The 20,182-nt window shown below is 50.7% G+C and overlaps 1 protein-coding gene across 2 annotated transcripts in view; it reads left to right on the top strand.

Annotated features, from left to right (window-relative positions):
• The first annotated feature begins 9,078 nt into the window (after nt 1-9,078).
• Nucleotides 9,079-20,182, top strand: part of LOC142296463 (transmembrane channel-like protein 1) — a 197,330-nt gene continuing 186,226 nt past the window's right edge. For both annotated transcript variants that reach the window (XM_075340106.1, XM_075340115.1), the window contains exons 1-2: nt 9,079-9,153; nt 13,386-13,412. The gene's annotated coding sequence lies outside the window, so the exon portion shown is untranslated. The remainder of the gene's footprint in view (nt 9,154-13,385; nt 13,413-20,182) is intronic.

Raw genomic sequence — 20,182 nt, forward strand, 5'->3', positions numbered from 1 at the left:
TGTGTTGCAATTTTTGTCATTTTTCATGATTACATGCAGATAAGTCCAATCTGACGAAGGCTCAGGCCGAAACGTCATTTGTAACTTGTTTTGGACAAAAACATATATGCTTATGAAAATTTTTTTTTTCTTAATACGGACCATTAAAGAGTGATTTTGCATTACTATCCGTTGTGACTTACTGACTTAGTCTGGGAGATTTAGAGTGCCGAGGTTACTCACTAATTTTATCTATTATTACCTCTGAGCACCTATATACCAGTGAGCAGAGCTTACTCTACAGTAGTTCTCCTGATTAGGCATGCCCTTACCTCATGAGCAGGGCATTGCAGCTTTGGTAGCAACCATTACGACATGGACTCTGCTGCTGTGGACCCGGGGAGAGTGAGTGCAGATTCATTGCACCCACACTCCTCACATGAAGGGTCCGCACTCCTAGAAAATGGGGGATACATTCCCTGAGTGTCTCCCCCCCATATTCTAGACGGTCCAGAGTCGTCGTGGGACCCCTTTATTTTTTTTCTTACAATAAATTGGTGAAAGAGGAAATGTTTTGGGGACTGTTTTTTCAAATAAATTTCTTTTGTCGATTTTTTTTTTTTGTTAGTACTGACAGTTTATGATGTTGGGTATCTAATAGACGCCATGACATCACAAACTGCTGGGCTTGATCTCAGGTGACTTTACAGCTAGTATCAACCCGATTTATTACCCCGTTTGCCACTGCACCAGGGCACGGGATGAGCTGGGGTGAAGCGCCAGGATTGGCGCATCTAGTGGATGCGCCACGTCTGGGGTGCCTGCGGCCTGCTATTTTTAGGCTGTGAAGGCCCAATAACTATGGACCTTCCCACCCTGAGAATACCAGACCACAGCTGTCCGCTTTACCTTGGCTGGTGATCCAATTTGGGGGGGACCCTACTTTTATTGTGTAATTATTAATATTTATAAAATAATTATAAAAGAGCCTTAGGGGACCTCCACATTGGATCCCCAACCACGGTAAAGCTGCCAGCTGTGGTTTTCAGGCTACAGCCGTCTGCTTTACCCTAGCTGGCTATCAAAAATGGGGGGACCCAACGTCATTTTTTTTTTTAACTATTTTTTAAATAGAAAAAATTAATGGGCTTCCCTGTATTTTGATTGCCAACCAAGGTAACGGCAGGCAGATGGGGGTGGCAACCCATAGCTGTCTGCTTTATCTGCGCTGAGAATCAAAAATACCGCGGAGCACTACGTCATTTTTTTAAAGATTTATTTTTACAGCACTGTGATGTCCAGCAATCAAAATACAGGGAAGCCCATTTTTGTTTTTAGTTATTTAAATAAATAATTAAAAAAATATATATGGGCTCCCGCTGCATTTTTTGTATTGCTAGCTAAGGGTAATCCAAGCAGCTACTGGCTGCTAACCCCCACTGCTTGGTGTTACCTTCACTGGCAATGGAAAATCCAGGGAAGCATTTTTTATTTTTTTTGCCAAAAAACTACAAAAAAAGGATGTGAGCTTCGCCATATTTTTGTATGCTAGCCAGGTATAGCAGGCAGGTGCTGGAAGAGTTGGATACAGCGCCAGAAGATGGCGCTTCTATGAAAGTGCCATTTTCTGAGGCGGCTGCAGACTGCAATTCGCAGCAGTGGGGCCCAGAAAGCTCAGGCCAACCTGTGCTGCAGATTCCAATCCCCAGCTGCTTAGTTGTACCTGGCTGGACACAAAAATGGGGCGAAGCCTCATGAAATAATAAAAAAAGGGCTTCCCTTTATTTTTGGTTCCCAGCCGGGTACAAATAGGCAACTGGGGGTTGGGGGCAGCTGTACCTGCCTGCTGTACCTGGCTAGCATACAAAAATATGGCGAAGCCCACATAATTTTTTCAGGGGGCAAAAATCTTCTGCATACAGTCCTGGATGGAGTATGCTGAGCCTTGTAGTTCTGCAGCTGCTGTCTGTCTGTATGGAGAAGAGCAGACAGCAGCTGCAGAATTACAAGGCTCAGCATACTCCATCCAGGACTGTATGCAGAAGTTTTTTGCCCACCAAAAAAATGACGTGGGCTTCGCCATATTTTTGTATGCTAGCCGGTACAGCAGGCAGCCACGGGCTGCCTCCAACCCCCAGTTGCCTATTTGTACCCGGCTGGGAACCAAAAATATAGGGAAGCCCGTTTTTTTAAATTATTTCACTTATTTCATGAAATAATTAAAAAACAAATGACGTGGGCTTTGCCCCATTTTTGTGTCCAGCCGGGTACAACTAGGCAGCTGGGGATTGGAATCCACAGCACAGGTTAGCCCGAGGTTTCTGGGCGCCTCTGCTGCGAATTGCAGTCCGCAGCCGCCCCAGAAAATGGCGCTCTCATAGAAGCGCCATCATCTCGCGCTGTATCCAACTCTTCCAACAGCCCTGGAGCCGGGTGGCTTGTTGGGTAATCATGAGTTAATACTGGCTTTGTTTTACTAGCCAGTATTAAGCCAGAGATTCTTAATGTCAGGCACGTTTGACCCGGCCATTAAGAATCTCCAATAAAGGGTTAAAAAAAAGACACCACACAGAGAAAAAATACTTTAATAGAAATAAATACACAGACACATTAGAGACTCCATCTTTATTACCCCCTGTCAGCCCTCCACGATCCTGCTCTTCTGTCTTTCTCGTTCAACAAATGCAGTTCTGCTCCATCACTGCTGCATGGGGGAAGACGCTGCTTCCCGTGGAGCATTCACTCCGTGAAAGCTGCACGAGAAGCAGCGTGCAGCCTTCACTCCGTGAGTGATCACTGCTGCTAGCGGTAACAGCGGTAACGCTGACAGACGCGTTACCATAGCAACGGTGCTCCCGGAGCCGCGGTTAGCGGTGACGTCACCGCTAACTGCGTTGCTATGGCAACGGTGATCTCCGTTAATGACCGGCTGTGTCAGCCAGTCCCTAACGGAATGGGGAGTCGACCGTGTGCTAGAGCATGTTGCCGGTACACGGCGATACACAAATGTGCACCGTGTACCGGAGAGATGCACTCGCAGGTCCTACATGACGCGTCATAGTTATGTGACCAGTCTGTAGCCAATGAGATAATAGCCACGTGACTGGTCACATGGCTATTTTGACGTCACGATAGGTCCTGCATCTCTGCTGGCAGTGCCGGTCACCGGGAGGATTCAGCGATCATCGGATGGAATAGCGGCAGGAGACAGAGTGCAGGAGGGATCGCGGGGACCGATAAGTGTTATGGCAATGTTTATTAACTGTATGTGTACATTTATAATGCATTTTTATGTGTTTGTGATTGCCTCCCATTATAGCCTATTGGTTCGAGTTCGGTTCGTCGAACGTTTGACGAACCGAACTCGAACGGGAGCTCCGTTCGGCGAACCGACCTCGAGCCGAACCGCGACCAGTTCGCTCATCTCTACTTATGATCCCCCGGAGCACCATCAGATCTATTATCATCAAATGTAAAGTACATGGTAACACAACAAACCTGCAAAAGAGGGCCACCCACCAAATCTCTTTCATCTCAAGCAGTTAGGGCATTAATCAGAGATACAGCACAGAGACCAAAGGTAACCCTGAAATAGGTGCATAGTTCCCAAGCAGACACTGGAGTATCTGTCCATATGATCACACTAAGCTGTACACTCCTTCGATCTTTATAGAATAGTGGCCAGAAAGAAGCCTTTACTTCCAGCCAAATATTGGAAAGTTCGTTTTGATTTTGCCAAAATACATGTGGGAGACTCCACAAATGTATGGAGAAAGGTGCTGTGGTCAGATGAGATCAAAATTGAACTTTTTGGCCACCAAGGTAAACGCTATGTCTGGTGCCAAACCAACATAGCTCATCACCCAATAACATCATCCCCACAGCAAAACATGGCGGTGGCAGCATCATGCTGTGGGGGTGTTTTTCGGCAGCAGGGACAGGCAAAATGTTCTGAGTCAAGAGGAAGATGAATGGTGCATAATACATCGACATTCTTGAGCTTGAGCACAATGTGTATGTCTGTCATTGATTTGAAACTGGGATGGAGGTTCACCCTCCCACAAGCCAATGACCCAAAGCATACTGTTAAAGCAACATGAGTGGTTTATTGGGAAACATGTAAGTGTATTGGAGTGGCCTAGTAAAAGCGCAGACCTTAAAAATATTGAGAATCTGTGGTTAGACTCGAAGATTGTTGACTGTTCATCAGAGGAAACCCTGTAACTTGAAGTAGAAGGAGCAGTTTTACCTTGAAGAATGGGCAAAAATCCCAGTGTCAAGACGTGGAAAGCTCAAAGAGACTTATGCAAGGTGTCTTTAAGCTTTAATTGCCACAAAGAAGGCTCTACAAAGTCCTGACTGTGGATGAATAGTTATGCACACTGAAGTTTTTAGTAATTTTGTCCTATTTAATGTTTTCTTCACAGAAAAAAGAAAGCCATATACTCACAGTTGTAGGCATGTTCTTTACATGAACTGATGCAAACCCTCAAAAAAAACATTGAAATTCCAGGTTATGCGGTAGCATAATACGAAAAATGCCAAGAAGGTGAATACTTTTGCAAGGCACTGTAGATCTGAATTAGAGCTAGATATGAGTTACAGATTGAGAGAGATAACAGCTTGGATCAACCTACTATATATATACAGTATATATATATATATATATATATATATATATATATGTGTATATATATATATATATATATATATATATATAGTAACGTTGCGGGGTTCACACAGGGCGAAAAAGAGGCAGTGACCCAGTACATGTCCAGTTCGCACGGCTTTTATTCAGCACTAGAAAACAACAGTTAACCATAGATGTCCTCCAAGTCGCAGCCGGGGTTCCACACTGTCCGAATATAATAGCAGCCAGAAGATACCGGTTACCATGGGAGACGGCCCCACCGGGTTGCTCCACGATGCAACAGCAGAATCCACAGACCTGTGTTCTAGCTACACACAGTTCATGCACTGGCCTCAGCCAGTATAGTTCCCTTTCATGAGGTGTTACCTGCCAGTAGCTTTGCAGGCTGTCAGGCTGCCTCCATCCAGTCCAGGGAGACTCCCACACAGGACTCACTCCCGGCCCTTGGACACGCTCCAATTAAATGTCCCCTGCCGTTGGTCTAGAGCCTCAGTGGATTCGGCAGCTAGCTGACATTTCAGAGCCCTCACTAGCTCTGTATGCTCAGGATCTCATACCCATGTGCTCCAACCAGGATGGCTCCCACCAGTATATGGAGATCATGTGACAAACGACCGCTGAATTAAATCCCATTAGACACACCTATGTATGGGAGGTATGTGGATGGTCAGTCCCGCCCATCACTTCTGACCATCTCATGAACCCAGCCCTGAATATATACTGCAATCCTCATGGAACTACAAGTCCCAGAGAAACATTCCAGGTTCATATCGCAGAGGACCTCTGCCTCTGCGGCACATACCGGCCATTCACAACATTGCCAGTCGCACCATCACAGTATATATATATATATATATATATATATATATATATATATACAGTACAGACCAAAAGTTTGGACACACTTTTTTATCTCTAGAAGAACTGTTAAGAGGAGACTTTGTGCAGCAAGCCTTCATGGTAAAATAGCTGCTAGGAAACCACTGCTTAGGACAGGCAACAAGCAGAAGAGACTTGTTTGGACTAAAGAACACAAGGAAAGGACATTAGACCAGTGGAAATCTGTGCTTTGGTCTGATCAGTCCAAATTTGAGATCTTTGGATCCAACCACTGTGTTTTTGTAGAAAAGGTGAACGGATGGACTCTATATGGCTGGTTCCCATCGTGAAGCATGGAGGAGGAGGTGTGATGGTGTGGGGGTGCTTTGCTGGTGACACTGTTAGGGATTTATGCAAAATGGAAGGCATACAGAACCAACATGCCTACCACAGCATCTTGCAGCGGCGTGCTATTCCATCTGGTTTGCGTTTAGTTGGACCATCATTTATTCTTCAACTGGACAATGACCCCAAACACACCTCCAGGCTGTGTAAGGGCTATTTGACTAAGAAGGAGAGTGATGGGGTGCTACGCCAGATGACCTGGTCTCCACAGTCACCAGACCTGAACCCAATCGAGATGGTTTGGGGTGAGCTGGATCGCAGAGTGAAGGCAAAAGGGCCAACAAGTGCCAAGCATCTCTGGGAACTCCTTCAAGATTGTTGGAAAAACTTTTCCGGTGACTACCTCTTGAAGCTCATCAAAAGAATGTCAAGAGTGTGCAAAGTAGTAATGAAAGCAAAAGGTGGCTCCTTTGAAGAATCTAGAATATAAGACATATTTTCAGTTGTTTCACACTTTTTTATGTATTTCATTCCACATGTTTTAATTCATAGTTTTGATGCCTTCAATGTGAATCTACAATTTTCAGAGTCCTGAAAATAAAGAAAACTCTTTGAATGAGAAGGCGTGTCCAAACATTTGGTCTGCACTGTATATATAAATATATATATATATATATATATATATATATATTTACATAATAAAGGATAAACAAAGCTACAATGAATAATCTGTAATTATGTGGATGTGCAATTTTGAATTTACGGTGCAACCTACATTGAACTTATTAGTCTTAAATATACGGCATAAAATGTCTTTCACGCATCATGGAAGCCACAGCTCACTGCCATAAATGAAATAGAGATAGAGAGACAGGCGCAATATGAGAAGCATCCGTGGATAGATTTAGGATAGATATTTAGAACTGCTCACCTTTGCAGGTTGTGCGCCCCCGCACAACTCTAGTGAAAGCGTGTCAGTCCGGGGTATTCCTCCGTTCTGATTGCAGTGTCCAAGCTTATTGAATCCAGACTTATGGTATCGTTGTCGGCTCCTGAACTCCACCGGCACCTTGGGATTCAGGTTATCCTCCACGATCCTCCAGTTCCCAGCTGGATTCTATAATGGGTTGGCAGGTCCTTTGCAGCTACTACCGAAATCCCAGGTAGGGAGTGGGTATATGGAAAATAGTTCTTTCGGCCTGATGTAGCGCATAAGGAACCACTTGCTGATAATAAATATTAAATATTGTACTTTATTAATTATAAGCTCCTATTAATACAACGCGTTTCAGCAGACAATATGCTTTCATCAGGTACCTGATGAAAGCATATTGTCTGCTGAAACGCGTTGTATTAATAGGAGCTTATAATTAATAAAGTACAATATTTTATATCAGCAAGTGGTTCCTTATGCGCTACATCAGGCCGAAAGAACTCTTTTCCACAGCTCACTGCCAGACACATTAGACCAGGGTTGGTGAACCTCCAGCCCGCAGGCCGTATGCGGCCCCTGATGACTTTTTATGCGGTCCCTGGGCACATTCCTAGGGACTGCAGTACTCGGGCCGCAGCTGCGGTCTTGTCAGCTGCTGGCCCTTTAAATCACAATGTGTGATGCCCCGTACCATTAGGTCCTCAGCCTGCTGGCGTGTGCCAGCATGCTGGGGACGTACTTTGTGGTGGGTATATGTGAGTGCGCTGCTCTCCCATCCCACAGAAGAAGAGGAGAATCAGGTTTACCAGCCTCCGTTTTGTAGATGCCTCCCACTGCTGTGAGCCTCTTGCCTCCCACGGTGCAGTGTGACTCTTGCCTCTAGCGGTACTGTGAGCCTCCTGCCTCCCGTGGTGCTGTGAACCTCCTGCCTCTTGCGGTGATGTGACCCCCCTGCCTCTCACTGCTGTGAGCCTCCTGCCTCCCACTGCTGAGAGCCTCCTGCCTCCCTCGGTAGTATGTGACAATTGCCTTCCGCAGTGCTGTGTGACTCCTGCCTCCACTGTTGCTGTGAGCCTCCTGTGGTGCTGTGAGCCTCGTCCCTCCCGTGGTGCTGTGAGACTCCTGCCTCCTGCGGTGCTGTGAGACTTCTGCCTCCAGCGGTTTTGTGAGCCTCCTACCTCCAGCGGTGCTGTGAGCCTCCTGCCTCCTGCGGTGCTGTATGACTCTTGCCTCCCACGGTGCTGTGAGCCTCCTGCCTCCCATGGTGCTGTGAGCTTCCTGCCTCCCCTGGTGCTGTGAGCCTCCTGCGGTGCTGTGAGCCTCCTACCTCCCGTGGTGCTGTGTGACTCCTGCCTTCCACAGTGCTGTGACCCTCTTGCCACCCATGGTGCTGTGAGCCTCCTGCCTCCAGGGATGCTGTGTGAGTCATGCCTCCTATGGTGCTGTGTGACTTTTGCCTCTCATGGTGATGTGAGCCTCCTGCCTCCCACGGTGCTGTGATCCTCCTTCCTCCCGCGGTGTTGTGAGCCTCCTGCCACCCACGATGCTGTGAGATTCCTGCATATTGTGGTGCTGTGAGCTTCCTGCCTCTGCTTCTGTGGGACTCCTGCTGCTGTGGGACTCCTGCTTCTGTGAGCCTCCTGCTGCTGTGAACCTTCCACCCACTGCTGTGTACTCCCCCTAGTACTGTGAACGCCCACTGGTGTTTTGTGCCACCCCCACCCAGAGCTTTATGCCATCCCCTCAGTGCTGTTTGTGCCCCCTTAGTGATGTCTGTTCCACCTTAGTGATGTCTGTGTCCTCTTAGTCATGTCTGTGGCCTCCAGTCCTGTCTGTGTCCCCCAGTCCTGTTTGTGCCCCTCTAGTGCTGTCCGTGCCACCACCAGTGCTGTCTGTGCCCAGCAGTACTGTCTGTCCTCCCCAGTAATGTCTGAGAACTCAACCCCTCCTGGGATGTCTATATGCCCCCAGACCCTCCTGTGATGTGTATATGTCCCCTTCCCCTCCTGTGATGTATATATGTCCCCAATCCTTCCTGTGATGCATATATGCCCCCAGTCCCTCCTGTGATGTATATATGCCCCAAGCCCCTCCTGTGATGTATATATGCCCTTAGCCACTTCTGTGATGAATATATGCCCCCAGCCCACCTTGTGATGTACTGTATATATGCCCCCAACCCATCCTGTGATGTATATATGCCTCTAACCCCTCTTGTGATGTATATATGCCCCCAGCCTCTCCTGAGATGTATGTGCCTCCAGTATCGCCTATGTGATGTATGTGATTTACCAATCTGTTGACTGCGCTCCAGACTGAGACAAACCTGGAAAAACAGTTGTGAGAAGTAACATGATCAATATCACCGAACATCACAGCCGCAGCAAAGAGAAGCAGCTCCAGCCACCACAGTAGGGATGTAGGGGTGAGTTAATTAATTGCTTGACGCAATATATTAGGGTAATTTTCAAGCTGTTAATTTGGTGCGGCCCCTGAAGGTTGGTAGAAATTTCCAAATGAAAAAAAAAGGTTCCCCACCCCTGCATTAGAAAATGGATTGCAAAAACACTCTCAGATCAATCAACTTATAATAGGTCAGAGTCATGTTATAGATTCCATTGTTTTGACATTTTCACTGTAATTTTACTGGAAATGTGTAAAGCTCTGAAAGAAACCTTTAACACATATGGAATGGAGGATTAGAAATTAAATTGATGTCTGAAATGTGATCAATAAAAACATTGTTGTAGGTATTAAAGTTATATTTTGTACATATATTCTTTAAAGTTTCTAGGTATTTTGGTGACAAAGGATATAGACTGAGCTATACTTTAACAGCACTGAACAATTGTTAGTCAATCGGATTTTAGTTGATATACTGTACTCATACCTCCCAACTTTTAAAGAAGGTAAAGAGGGACAAAGTTTGCGGCGCGCGTAGCGCGCCGTGGCAAATTTTTAGGCCACGCCCCCTAACCACACCCATTTCACTGTCACGCCCATATCCACTCCCCATCCACACCCATTCAGCACGGACACGCAGGCAGCCGGCGGGCCTCCAGCACGGACACGCAGGCAGCCGGCGGGCCTCCAGCACGGACACGCAGGCAGCCGGCGGGCCTCCAGCACGGACACGCAGGCAGCCACAGTGAGGCGGCCGGTCGCCCGCACAGTGAGGCGGCCGGTCGCCTTCACAGACAGGCGGCCGGCCGCCCGCCTTCACAGACAGGCGGCGGGCCGCCCGCACAGAGAGGCGGCCGGCCGCCCGCACAGAGAGGCGGCCGGCCGCTCGCACAGAGAGGCAACCGGCCGCCCGCACAGAGAGGCGGCCGGCCGCCCGCACAGACAGGCGGCGGGGGGCGCCCGCACAGACAGCCGGCAGGGGGGTGCCCGCACAGACAGGCGGCAGGGGGGCGCCCGCACAGACAGGCGGCAGGGGGGCGCCCGCACAGACAGGCGGCAGGGGGGCGCCCGCACAGACAGGCGGCAAGGGGGCGCCGGCACAGACAGGCGGCAGGGGGGCGCCCGCACAGACAGGCGGCAGGGGGGCGCCCGCACAGACAGGCGGCAGGGGGGCGCCCGCACAGACAGGCGGCAGGGGGGCGCCCGCACAGACAGGCGGCAGGGGGGCACCCGCTCAGACAGGCGGCGGGCCGACCGCACAGACAGGCTCCGGCCGGGGGTGAGGGGGGAGGGAGGGAAATCAGCGCTGGGGAGATTAGTTTACTGTACCAGCAGCAGCACAGGCAGCGCTCCTCTCTATGCCACGTCTACTAGGATGGTAGGAGGGAAAAGCAGGGAGGCGGAGAGAGAGTGGGTGGGCGGAGCCCGGGAGCCGGCCGTCCCGCCCGTGGCAACGGGACAAACAACGTAAAGCGTGAAAGTCCCGCTGTATCCGGGACGGTTGGGAGGTATGCAGCATGTTAGAATGTGTACATAAGATCCCGCTGGTGGTGGCCGCAGCTTATAGGCCCCAAATCTGGTGACAGGTTCCCTTTAAAGTGAACCTGTCAGGTGCAATATGCACTCAGAGCCAGGAGCAGTTCTGGGTACATATTGCTAATCCCTGCCTAACCGTCCCTGTATACACTAGCATAGATAAAGAGATCAAGAACAAATATTTTTAAAGATCTTATATCTTATGCTAATGAGCACGGGGACTAGTCACAAGGGCGTTACTTCACTTGGCTAGTCGGCTCGCATAGCATGTTAGCATGTTATTACGCCCCTGTGTGAGTACTAACACGCTATGTGAGCCGACCTGCCAAGTGAAGTAACGCCCTTGGGACTAGTCCCCGCGCTAATTAGCATAAGATATAAGCTCTTTAAAAATACTTTTTCTATAGCTGCCTTTATCTATGCTAGTGTATACAGGGACAGTTAGGGAGGGATTAGCAATATACACCCAGAACTGCTCCTGGCTCTGAGTGCAGATTGCACCTGATAGGTTCCCTTTAAAGGGAAACTGTCACCAGAAATTTAGCAAAAAAAATAAAAGATTCCCCCTCTGCAGCTCCTGGGCTGCATTCTGGAAAGGTTCCTGTTGCTATTGTGCCCCCTTTGAGACCTAAAAAAATACTTTATGAAGTCTTACCTTTTTGTATGCAAATCTGTTTTTATGGTCACGGGGGCGGGCTGTCTGGCGTCCGTTATTCCCCCTCCTGCCGCTGTACGCCGTCCCCCATTGCTCATTTCCATACATGAGGACGCCTTCCTCATGTAACTGTCCTCCTGAAGTTTTGTGCATGCCCAGTGCCACTCTCGCCGGACTGAGCACTGTGCAAAGTGTGAACGCTTTTGAGGTGATTGCGCAGGCGCGAGATTATGGGCGGCGCTGTGATTGTCATCAGCAGTGTCATCCAAGTACCTGCCCATAATCTCGTGCCCACGCTTCTCACTCTGCCTCCACCGTTATGCGCAAGCACTGTCCATATGAACCATATTACCTATTACCGTGGGCGCGAGATTATGGGCGGCGCTGTGATTGTCATCAGCAAAGTCATCCAAGTACCCGCCCATAATCTCGTGCAAGCAGTAATAGGTAACATGGTTCATATGGCCAGCACTTGCGCATAACGGTGGAGTCAGAGGGAAAAGTGCGGGCACGAGATTATGGGCGGGTACTTGGTTAACGCTGCTGATGACAATCACAGCGCCGCCCATAATCTCGTGCCTGCGCAATCACCTGAAAAAGCGTTCACATGCGCAAAACTTCGGGAGGACAGTTACATGAGGAAGGCGTCCTTGTGTATGTAAATGAGCAATGGGGGACTGCGTAAAGCGGCAGGAAAGGGAATAACGGACGCCAGACAGCCCGCCCCCGTGACCATAAAAACACATTTGCATACAAAAAGGTAAGACTTCATAAAGTATTTTTGTAGGTCTCAAAGGGGGCACAATAACAACAGGAACCTTTCTAGAAGCAGCCCAGGAGCTGCAGAGGGGAATCTATTACTTTCATTGTGAAATTTCTGCTGACATGTTCCATTTTAACTGGTAGGGGAGCCAGGATAAAGCAGAGCTGAACCTGTTGGGAAGCTAGGACCCAGCAGCTCCACAGGCAGGAGACCACTGATCGGTAAGCTAATAGAAGTCTGCAGATGTCACTCTGCATAGGTTATTACTGGCCAGTGCTATCTGCAGGAGAGAGAAGCGCTGATTGCACGGTCTCCTCAGCGTCCTGACTCCCCGTGTGTCTGCAGCAGTGAGAAGCCGCACACGGGGAATCAGAGAACAGCTGCAGAGAAACGCAGGCTCCGGGACTGGGGGGGTCGGCTCTGGTGCAGGGGGGGGCGGCTCTGCTGCAGGGGGGGGTCGCTCTGCTGCAGGGGGGGGTCGCTCTGCTGCAGGGGGGGTCGCTCTGCTGCAGGGGGGGGTCACTCTGCTGCAGGGGGGGTCGCTCTGCTGCAGGGGGTGATTCATACCTCAGCAGCAGTGCGCGCTCGGCTCTGTAATGAATAGAAGGGAGAAACAGCGAGGCGGGGCTACAGTGGGTGGGTGGAGCCACGGGACAATCAGCCTCACGGGCGGGACTCGGGATCAAAGGCTCAGAAAAGGGACTGTCCCGCTGTATCCGGGACGGTTGGGAGGTATGCTGTACTTAGTAAACCAAATGTGCCCCAAAGTCCTGGTAGCTGTTATAAATGAGTATATGCTCTACATTTATGCTGGTTTGATCTGTAGGGGCACTGTGTAAGTATTTCAGGTTTAATATATCGGTCTTAAATGGTCAGTACTAAGAATGCATCCTGTGGATAGGTGATGACTTGCTTATCATTGGGACTCCTACTGCTGGTATCAACACCAATCCTGGGAATGTGGATTGTTGATCAGACTGATGGAGACAGCACTATATTTAATGAATGAACAGATCCATAGACAATGATTGAAGCGACAGAGGGCTTGGGGAACCATCAAACCATGCACAGGGGACATGCTAAAGACCTTTTCTTGGAATTGATAGAGTTCACTAATGGGAGAAATCAATACCTTATTCTCTATCATTTTTCATTCCTGGTTCCTGTTATCACACCTGATAACATAACATAATCATGCATGCAGAATAACATATTATTATGTATCTACTGTTAACACCAAGCTGCTGTGCTGATGATTTAATGCACATATATTGATCCATATATTTCTTTTTGCCCGCAGTACAAATTGAGGTGGAAGAAAATGAAGGTAAAATATAATACATTTTCTATTCTTCATAACCATGCTGTACATTAAAATTCATTAATTTGGTAGTCCTCAGAGTCAGTTAGTCTATCTTTTGGTTCAATAAAAATTTGCAAGATAATCTAGGGTTAAATTTTGATAAGCTGGCATATGTCTTTTCTCATCTAAGGGCCATTTTCCATATTCCATAGGATATGCCATAGAAGTATTGACAGATTTAGACCCATTTTTAGGACTCTCACTTCCAGAAGGGGTCTTCGAACCCCCATTCATCTGTAACGCCTGCCTGATCAACAGACTCAGGTGGGATGTAATGGTCAGACTAGAGGGAAGCCACTCACCAAGCAGGACCCCCAGAACCCTGAAACCCTTTAACCCCTATACAGAGATTTGGAATTACACAGGGCCCTGGAGTTCACTACCTGTGGAAGGCTGCAGTCCGATGAGAGTAGTTGTCAGGCAGTGTCAAACCAGGAATAGCAGAACAGGGACAGAATCGGAAGTGAAGGACGTAATCAGAAAACGTAGCAGAGGTCAAATCTGGATCGGGCAGCAAGGTACAAAAACAGCAGGCAGAAGGGTAGTCAGAAAACACGCAGAAGTCAGCACACAGGAATCACAAAACAGAATAGGGCGGACCAGGAGCCAGGAAATCAGAACTATCTCTGGCAGAGGTAAGCAGACAGGAGGGGAACTAAGAAGGGTGTGGTATCTTCCCATTGGCTGTAGCTGAACGCTGGTAACTTCAGCTGGAAGACACATGCCACCCACAGTCAGCCAGTGGTACTGCAGATCGCATGATAACCCAGCCCAGTGGATGATCGGAGCCTGCGCCCACCGCCGGTGCCGCTGGCATCGACTCCTCTCCCAACACCAGCAACATCCACAGTAGGAACACGGCGTCGCCTGGCGATCGGAGCAAAAGTTGCTGGAGAGGACTCCAGTGGTGATGTAACATCAGCCTGATGAGGAAGGCAGCCTCTGTCTTGTACATCCCTGCAGGGATTTAATGTAGTAGTGCCCACAACTATCAGACTGTTATAGCATGTCATGTAGATGTTTAATAGAAGTACAAAGAAAGAATACGATATAATATAAAAATTCTAGAGAAAAAATGAAGGCGATGCCCATAAAAACTGAACAAATTGCGAAGCTCATCATACAGTAATCTATAGAAAATAAAAGTAACAACCAAATTAGTTGCCTTGAACATATTTTTCACTGTTCCCTTTTTATTATCTCTCAGTAGAGTTTTGGCTATCTAGTTCTACATGGAAGAATAATAAGCAATCACTTGTTGTACAGTAGGTGTCACAGACAAAAAGAAATTGTGAGGCAAATCCCGGGATATGAAGATGAATTATGACTTCCAGTCATAATCGCTCATCACTCCCTGGCAGTGCCCCCCTCCCTTCTTGTTCTCAATGTCCAGCATCTGTGAAGGTGTTACACCTCCATGGCCATCTCCTGTGATATGGAGATGAGATGATGTGGGAACAATGGACACAGGAGGACTCCCTGCTGTGACCCTGTGGTAGGAGCTGCTATCTAATTAGCAAGCTTGGAAGTATCCAGACAGAACGACTCCAGTAAAAAATGGTTCATATCTCGCAAGCCATATTTCCGATAAATATGGCAACCATAAAAATGGTGTCTCCGCATGCGGACGATGCTGGCACACCCTTTTTATGGGAGCGGGAGCTTGGGAAATACCCCAGGCGTGATATCAGCCAATGTGGAACTAGTAGACGAGTCATGAGTCCTCTCATTCTGTAGCTAAATTCATAACTGTCACAATGAGAGCATTGGCGTCCGCCTACGACGCTCCCAGGCCAAGTTATGGCCATATCCATGTTGTGGATTTTGTCCATAACTCCATCCAGGGGTGGAGCAGTGCTCCCTCTGAGGTCACTAAGGTAGGAGGGGACCTGGATTTGCCCAGGTTGATAACCCTACTTCGGCCATTTTCCAGGGTTCTTTCGCTGGGGGTCACGTGCAGGAAACATCTGTGGGAGTTCCTAGAAACCTGGTCTACAGCGCCCCCCTGTGGCCAGACGCACAAGGTAACTGATTGAATTGCATACCTGTTTGTAAACCATGCTTTATCTGTAACTGTACTCTGACATATGTATATTCTGTAGATTCCCTATTGTATATATTGTAGTTCTAGTGTGCTTTAGGCTGATTAAATTATATAATTAATCTTGGGCTGTTCTGTTATCTCGATCTTGAATCCCACGTCTGTGTGTTCGGCTAATAGTTACCGTGAATCGGTTGGTGGCAGCGAGTTGTGCCAAGGATTATTGTGGGGAGGCCAGTGAGATTCGGGGAGGTTTTATATATTCCGCCCGCGGAGGTCGGGGGAATATATACCCTACTCTCACCGGGGACCCTTCAATAATCGGCATAAGTAGTATAGCGGCCTCCTTGCTTATTGTCGGGCAATTCCATAATTGGCCTGACTATAAGAGGGGCGCTAGAGAGCGCGTCACGTGCTCTGTCTGTCGGTCGGGAGGTATAAAGGAGGGGTGACCCCCCACTTGTTAGCCCCCGATTGTGACGTACTGGTAGCCAGCGCGGGGGATTTCTGAGTGACCCCCCCGGTGGTTCGTGACATATTGGTGGCATAGCGGTGGGATCAAGATAATAGTGTGTGTGAGTGTGAGACCCATACTCCCAGACACTAAAGACTGCCTGCAGCAGCTGTGGCTGCTGGGGTCTTCAGACTAGCTCAACACTAGAGTGTCAGAGTGCAGATACTGTAAGGTGTGTGGAGGCATCAGGTGTCAGTTCTGTGTCAGTGACCAAAGTCTGCAAGAATGGCTGAGAGCACCAGGAGCAAAGCCAAAGGAATGGCCGATGCTCAGGCCAGAGACGATGAGGAGGTTGTCCACGAGCCCTCCAAGAGCCCGACGCCAGAGAACAGCTCTGCAGAGGACATCGCACAACCTGGCACTGCTGGACAAAATGAGGAGGAGCTCGCCCAAGGGTCCTCAACGAGCCAGATGCCAGCCCTCCGCTCTGCAATGGACAGTGAATCACCAGGCTCCGCAGCGGGCCGCAGATCACCACGTGCCATTCCACCGAGCCTGGGAGGCTCGGATAGCCTTCTTCAAATGGCTATGGCCCTTCTCCAGGCTGGAGACCAGGAGGGCTACAAGGAACTCCTGGCAGAGCGCAGGGCAGAGCGGCAGGCAGCGCGTGACGCTGAGGCTGCGGAGCGGCAAGCAGTGCGTGAGGCTGCGGAGCGGCAGGCAGCACGTGAAGAGCGACAGCAACAGGCAGAGCGTGACCACCAGCTGCAGCTAGCTCAGCTCCGGCCCTCATCAGCCACACGTGACCTTCAAGACACCAAACTTCCAAAGGTCCGTGTTGAGGACTTCCCAGTGCTGGAGAAGGATGGAGACTTGGACTCTTTCCTGACTGCTTTTGAACGGACTTGCTTGCAGCACCATCTGGACAAGTATCAGTGGGCCAAATACCTGACCCCCCGTCTAAGGGGTAAGGCCCTGGATATCCTTGGGGACTTGCCTGCTGAGGCAGATCAGGGCTACGACACCATCAAGCGGGCCCTGATCCAACAGTACAACCTCACTCCGGAGTCCTACCGCAAGAAGTTCCGGACCCTGCAAAAGGGACCAAAGGACTCCTGGGCTGACCACCGGCGGGCACTTGCCCGAGCTGCCGACCACTGGACCCAAGGCCTGCAGCTTTCCACCGGACCGGAGATCCTGGACTTGTTCATCACGGAGCAACTCTTGTGGAACTGCCCTGAGGATCTCCGCCAGTTCATCCGAGACCAGAAGCCAAAGGGGTCCACGGCTACAGCTGCCCTGGCCGATGACTACACCAACAATCGGGCTCCTGAGGCCAGGAGAGCAGCCACCAGCAGCACCTGGAGAGGGGGTAAGATGAACTCTGCGACTGCCCCACCTGCCCCTAGACTGCAGGGGGTGTCCCCCTCAACTCCCCTCTCCAGGCCCGTGGCAGAACCAAGACGGTGCCACCAGTGCAACTTACCTGGACACTTCAAGGCCATGTGCCCTCAGCGTCCCAAGGCCCCGGCTCCGTCCCCGTCCCAAGGGCCGCCCAAGGTGTATTGTGTGGGTGGGGGTGGTGGTAGGTCCCTGGACAGCTTCCAACCTGTCACCGTCGGCCAGTCTGTGACCATAGGACTGCGAGACAGCGCCTCGGAGGTGACTCTGGTGCGGCCTGAGATGGTGTCCCCCCAAGACTTGATCCCTGGAAAAACCCTCGCTGTCTCCGGGATTGGAGGCATTGACCCGGCGCTGCCTGTTGCTGACATTTATGTGGACTGGGGCGCAGGGCGAGGGGTGAGAGAGGTGGGGGTAACTGATCGGATCCCTGCAAACGTGCTACTTGGGACAGATTTGGGGCAGATAACCTCCCAGTTTGGGCCCCCACCAAGGGCTGAACCTTCAGCCAGTACTGACATGACTCCTGACAATGTTAATGTGTTATCTATGAATGATGTGAGAGAGGGGGGAGTGAACTCTGATATTTCTGCTTGCATAGACACCATAGACACACACTCAGCTGCAGCTGTGACAGGGGAGGGGGTCAGAGAAAGGTGTGACAATGCCTCTACAAGTAATCAGCCTGTGAGCTGGGATCTGTTGCCCTCTGCAGGGATAAGCAGAGAGCAGGGTGCTGCAGGGGGAGGACCAGTGTGTGGGGTGGGGGCTACCACAGCAAATGTGGGGTCCCCAGAGATTTCACCGCGGGGTTCTGTTGCTGCAGGAGGGGAACAGGCAGGTGAGATTGGGGCCGGTCCAGGAGCGGAAGTGCTCCCAGGTAAGATCTCGGTGCATGGTTCCCCCACAACCGGGGTGTCAGGAAGCCAGGTAGGTCTGCCTGAACCGGCGACTTGGTCAGGAACGGAGGAGGAGCAGGCACGACCCACGGTCGCAGCGGCTGTGGCCGCTGTCACCCGCAGTGGGAGTGCTGGAAGCCAAGGGGCCTCCCGGAGGTCCGATAGCTCTTCCCCTTCTGACCAAGTGGCAGCCGAGTCAGGTGGAGGCCAGGACACAGGTCCCGGGGTACTGACTGAAGATGTGACAGTCTCGTCGATTCTGGCCACATCTAGTCAGGGGTTTCAGGCAGCGTTAGAAGCTGACGACAGCCTGAAAGCTCTTAAGGAGCAGGCGGCACAGCCTCCCTCGGACTCGGACCCGGAGCGAGTGGTCTGGGACCAAGGACGGCTGTACCGGGCCACGGTCCAGCAGGGTTCACCGGAGGCGTGGCCCAGGGACCGACAGTTGGTGGTACCCTATCCGTTCCGGACGGAGTTGTTGCGGATCGCACATGAGATTCCGATGGCCGGACACCTAGGGATCGCTAAGACCAAGGCCAGGTTAAACCAGCATTTCTACGGGCCAAAAATGGGGGCCGATGTGGCTGCCTACTGCCGTTCGTGTGAAACCTGTCAGAGAGTGGGGAAGGCGGGGCCACACCCCAAAGCCCCACTAGTATCTCTGCCAATCATCGATGAGCCTTTCAGGAGGGTGGCTGTGGATCTGGTCGGCCCGCTGGCCATCCCCAGCAGCTCCGGGAAACGCTTCATACTGACGGTAGTGGACTATGCCACCCGGTACCCAGAAGCAGTGGCCTTGTCGTCCATTCGGGCTGACAAGGTGGCCACCGCATTGCTGGAGATTTTCTCCCGAGTGGGTTTTCCCCAGGAAATGCTCACTGACCGGGGGACCCAATTCATGTCCCAGCTGATGGAGGCCCTCTGTAAGCAAGTCCAGGTGCGACATCTGGTGGCCAGCCCGTACCATCCACAGACTAATGGCCTGTGCGAGCGGTTTAATGGCACCTTAAAGCAGATGCTTAAGATGTTGGTCGACTCCCATGGGCGTGACTGGGAGCGGTATCTCCCACACCTGTTATTTGCTTACGGGAGGTTCCACAGGCCTCAACAGGATTCTCACCGTTTGAGCTCCTGTACGGGCGACGTGTGCGGGGCCCCCTGGCTCTGGTGAAAGAGGCTTGGGAAGGGGATTTGGCCACCCCTGGAGTGTCGGTTATCGAGTATGTCATGCGCTTCCGGGACAAAATGCAGGCCTTGACGCAACTGGTACACGACAATATGGCTCAAGCCCAGGCCGATCAGAAGCGTTGGTACGACCAGAACGCTTGTGAGAGGACCTACCAAGTGGGTCAAAAGGTGTGGGTACTGGTCCCCGTACCACAGGACAAGCTTCAGGCAGCCTGGGAAGGCCCATACCTCGTGTACCAGCAGCTCAACCCTGTAACGTACCTGGTCACCCTGGACCCTGCCCGTGGAAGGCGGAAGCCCTTCCATGTGAACATGATGAAGGCACATCATGAGCGGGAGGCATGTGCGCTCCCCGTGTGCAACCTGCCCGAGGAGGGAGAAGCGGAAACCCTCTTGGATATGCTAGCCCAGGTTAGGGCAGGCGGATCCATTGAGGATGTGGAGGTTGGCCACCAGCTCTTGGAGGACCAACGGTCCCAGCTGTGGGCCACCCTCCTCCCCTTCCGGGGGTTGTTTACCAACCAGCCCGGAAGGACTGACTTGGCTGTCCATCACGTGGACACTGGGGATCATCCCCCGATCCGGCGTTCAGCATATCGGGTCTCCCTGGAGGTGCAGCAACACATGCGCCAGGAGATTGACGAGATGCTGAAGCTGGGGGTGATCCAGGCATCCAACAGCGCTTGGGCCTCGCCTGTAGTCCTCGTCCCTAAGAAGGACCGAACCACTCGGTTCTGCGTGGACTACAGGG

This window comes from Anomaloglossus baeobatrachus, chromosome 1 (assembly GCF_048569485.1).
Source record: "Anomaloglossus baeobatrachus isolate aAnoBae1 chromosome 1, aAnoBae1.hap1, whole genome shotgun sequence".
Classification (NCBI taxonomy): domain Eukaryota; kingdom Metazoa; phylum Chordata; class Amphibia; order Anura; family Aromobatidae; genus Anomaloglossus; species Anomaloglossus baeobatrachus.